Raw genomic sequence first — 4,782 nt, 5'->3', positions numbered from 1 at the left:
AAGAAGTAAAGTGAAGTGGTCCACATGACACTTGTCATCAAAAGAAGTTAAGAGAAAAGTGGTCCCAAAAAATTAAAGTAACATTTGACTTTCCCAATTAACAAAGTGACCTATTTTCTTGAAACTTTTATTTATAGAAACTGGCCTATTAAAAAAGAACGGAGGGAGTGTATTTATCTATTTGACCTCACACAAACATTGTTGAGAAATAAGCACTTTTCTTGGCTGTTCAAAAATCAATAAAGACATCTGAATCTAATCCATAAGATATGGTGTATCCAGCTTTCTTCTTCTTGTTCATAGTTGACTATTTAAAAAATTCTTTGTGAGGCTGCCAGATAACTTTTCTTTCTGTTCACTCAGATGGGGACTATGGATACCAACAGTCCAAAAAGCTAATACCCAAATCAGGCTCGGATCAGTCTCACAACGATATAAATGTTACGAAGTGCTCCATGTATATAATAATACAACCACAGAGATTTCGTAAACTACGCAACCTCAGAGATTTCAGGACAGAAAGCACTTGCTTCATCTTGTCCTGAAATTTGAAAAGATGCTTCTTGATTTATCCATTACAACCATGAAACAAGCCATGCTATGCAGCAATGCCATCCATAACGAGCAATGCCATCCATAACGATGTACAGGACAACCACTTCTTTTTTTTGGTTGAATAGATGAAGGTATTGTGTCACAATTTATACGAACTATAAACCCCTACAGTATTTAATAACAACTATAAAATCTAACTTGCCAGATGATTTATTACTGCATCAACCAAAACTAGCAGATGTAACCACCACATACACATGATCCCTTTTCAAGTAATAAGTAGAACTCTAAGAGCAAATCAGTGTCGTCGACAAAATTACCCAGCTGCCTGAAAATCCCCAAAATCATCTTCTGGAATGGCGTCATTATCCAGAGATGATAATTCCGTTGATTGATTATCTTTGGTGGAATGTAAAGTGGACTCATCCTTGGCAGTTCCATCCAGACTGAAGTTTGTTGGAAATGTCGCTGGAGGTTTTTGAATGACATTCCCAGGCGAGAGGGGTGCAGGTGGAGGTGGTGGTAAACAGATTCCGGAGAGTTCTTTCTTGCCAGTCTTATCATCTTGTGGGAGATTGTTGAGACCCTGCTCGAAAAATCTGGACCTTACACTGCCGCCTCCTTTCTTATCCTAGACACAATGGTATGTTATGAGTAACAACCTTGCTCCACATATTCGTGAAAGTACATAAGCAGCTGACATTAATTGTAACTAAATATGGTAGTTCATCATATTGTTCACATAGCATCATACTTCCTGCTCCACGCCAGTAATTGTACTTTTACTCGTTAAACATATTTCAGCTTACCAAGTCGCTGGACGAAACTGAAGTTTCATAAATAAAGAGCAGTATCATCAAAGTAAGCAAAGATCTTACATTTTTTAATTGGAGCACAATGGTTTCCCCTTCTTTTAGACTGTAATCAACTGATTCAGTTTTTTGGTACCGCTGCTCCATCTCTTCAGCAGTCTTCTTTTTGTTCAAATATCTTGCAAAACCATTTATAAGAAACATTAGTGTGGTAAACGAGTAATTGCGTTCCGAAAAATTGCATAAGACGGTTAAAATTTCTTGATGGCATTTTAACATTAAACGAGTAATTACTTCATATGATCATGAAGAGCAGCTTGAAAGTCATAACCTTCTGTTCTTTCTCGAAACCCTATGCCAATAAAAGCATGTCGAACACGACCACCTGGACCGTCAAAGTTAATAATAAATAGGTTCACAGTTAAATTGAACTAGGATACGAAAAAGGCATACAAAGCAGGACAGATAACAATAATATAGTTTGGCTGACATTAGCAGTAAGTTTAATACAGTAAAAATAGGAACAGAGAGTCAGGAATGGAAAGAAACAAATATCACACTAGTTTGGATTGGGTTTAGGTTTTAGTATTTGGGTTGGGTTGCTTCCTTATTTGTTTTTCCTTTTTTAAAGTTTATGTGTCAGACCTGACTACTAGGACTTCTCAGCACCACTTCTAATCAGTATCATAAAGCACGAATCTTCTTGAGATTTGACAGGTGAGTTCAAGACATTCATTAACAATGGCACCAGATCTGCATCCAGCTATTAAGGAATTGCCCCCATAAACATACCATAGATGTAAACCACACGACATGGTTGAAGATGGCTATATATTATTGTCTCCATTTTCCCCAAGACTAATGTTCACATAAAACACGCAATTTAGCATACATCACACACACACGGTGAATACAGACTTCCATATTAGAGAAAAAAGAATTGATCTCCCAGGCCCATTAAAAAGTTTGATATCCTAAGAGTTGCTATCTCTCACAGAGTATTAGAGCATATAGATTGGTTGACACGTAAGAATGAAGAAGGCATTGTAGCACTTCTGCAAGAACTTATATGTTTTGACATGGTAAGTTGAACCATAGGACTAGTTGATAAGATGTAATTTGATTATCCAGAAGGTTGAGTAATGGAACACATATAGAGCAACCTTTTAGTAAAAATGTTTTTATTTACAAGTATAGATAATGAATATATAATAAACTGTAATATGACTGATGCACCGGAAATAAGGTCTTACCAATATTCTCTTCTACACGAAGAACAAAGTACCTGGAAAAGCAATGAATAGAAAATCAGCTGCTATGCAGGTATAAAATTATGGTAACCATTTTCAGACCTATGACAAAGAGTCTCAAGTTCCAACTCCAAACACAAAATTGAAACACATAGAACAGCTTAGACGTAGTTCATATGCAGAGTGATCCCTAATACTATTAAGATTACACATTATTCAATGAATTACAATGGAGACTAATTTCGACAAACCTGCTGCTGTCAATTACAGCCTCCACTGGATGTGGCTTCGCTTCTCAAATGCCGAGCAAAGCTCTCCTGGTTGAATTCAGATGGCCATTAGAAAATAAAGGATATGCTACATAATTAGTAGTAAATAAAAAAAGAAAAAAAAGGCCTACCTGAGGTCTTATCTTCAAGTTTGATGATGCACTCTTCTCCCTTGCTAATAACTTTCAATGACCCCTCCCATGCCCATTTATTAACATTCCATTCTTCGGCCCTAAAGGTAGAGTTTGAAAAAAAAATCAATCTCATCCCTAGGTGAGATTATTTTTTTTACTAAAGCTAATAACAATCTATGTTGAATGTTCCTAAAATTATGATGTATAAGATCTCTGAAACAGATTTAATTCACAGATGAAGTATCAGTTATAAAAGCATACGATTAGAAAGTGAAAATGGGGAAGGAATAAACTCAAATTTCCTTTGAAAATTATTCACCATGTAAAGCTTAAACAAGGATCAGAAAAGGGTAACAAAAGGACAGCTAAAAGTAGCTACATACATCAGCTACATGTAATATATGTGAAACTGCACCACTGTTTACAATGCAGCATTGTACACCAAAATATGTGGTGAACATCATGATACATTACAACCATATGTATATACCTGAATAAATAAGAACACAAGTCGAGCATATATTAACACACTAAATGATACGACTACAACTAAAGCTGAGATAAACCTGTACGAAGCGGCACTCATCCGTGGGGGTATCTGTAAAACACATAAAATGTATCAGCTATTATTAGTTTCTATCAACAGTTAAAAAGTTAAAGAATTATCCACCCCCAAATAGAAAATAATATAGGATACACAAGTTGATCAAACGAATAGGGAATCACACTTTCTTTTTATTTTGCAATTGCAATTTGTTTTTTGCGAGCACAATCCAATATAACTCGAAGCTGATAAATTTTAATGTTTTAACTCAAAATAACCAATATAGAGGAAGCACAGACAATTAGGCTAAGTAAATCCACCGAAGCAACAATGACCATAATGGACACAAGTAAAATAATGAAATCAAGGCAATGTAGTTTGAGGTAAAGTCTCAAGAGCTATAGCAATATGAATTGATTTTCTAACCCCAAACACTATTAACTCCTGAGGAAATTTTTATCCTTTGCAATGTATATCTCCTTATCCTTCTAAATACAAAGATTCATACTTCAATATGCAAGCAGAAGTTTATCAAATTTGCATGAGTTACATGACAAACTAAAATTGCCCATTTCCAATTTCAGTCAAATGAACCCTAAACCCTAATTTTATTTAACACTACTAAGTTCTTTACAAAGTAAAGAAAACCACATTCGATATAAACTAGAATAAACCAAATTTAATGAGATGTGGTTAGGTGAAAACCTAATATCGGAAGAAATAATAAATACATACCAAATAAACGTAGCATTCTGAGACTTGAAACAGAATCAGCTCTGCTGCTTCTATATCTTCTTCTTCTTGTTGTTGTTGTTGTTTTTGTTCTTTAACTCCATCGTGATCATCTAATTTATCAGATGTTTTCTCCATGAAAGATCAAACCTCGTTCCTAATTCTCGTGAAAGAAATTGAGGAGGGAGAAAGAGAGTAACAGACCAAGGAAGTGGAGCTGTGGAAGAGGGGATTGTGTTTGCTGTAACTGTAAGTAACCAAAACACGGAAATCAACAACCGTGGAAGGGATCATGACTTACAAATATGATTAGAAAAGTCTTATTCTTGGTTCCAGGAAATACCATATAGTCCTAGGAATAATATATTAGAGAGAATCTAGTCCATTTGATCTAGTCAATTGTCTGTTTGGTCCATTTTGACAATATATATTATAGTTTGGTCCTAGAATTTTATCCATCCACACGGAATATTCTTTTTCTGTTAC

General features: G+C 35.2%; 1 pseudogene; it reads right to left on the bottom strand.

Annotated features, from left to right (window-relative positions):
- Window positions 1-431: 431 nt before the first annotated feature.
- Window positions 432-4,559, bottom strand: LOC113287487 (annotated as a pseudogene).
- Window positions 4,560-4,782: the final 223 nt, after the last annotated feature.

This window comes from Papaver somniferum, chromosome 6 (assembly GCF_003573695.1).
Source record: "Papaver somniferum cultivar HN1 chromosome 6, ASM357369v1, whole genome shotgun sequence".
Lineage (NCBI taxonomy): Eukaryota > Viridiplantae > Streptophyta > Magnoliopsida > Ranunculales > Papaveraceae > Papaver > Papaver somniferum.
This window is presented reverse-complemented; position numbering and strand designations above follow the sequence as displayed.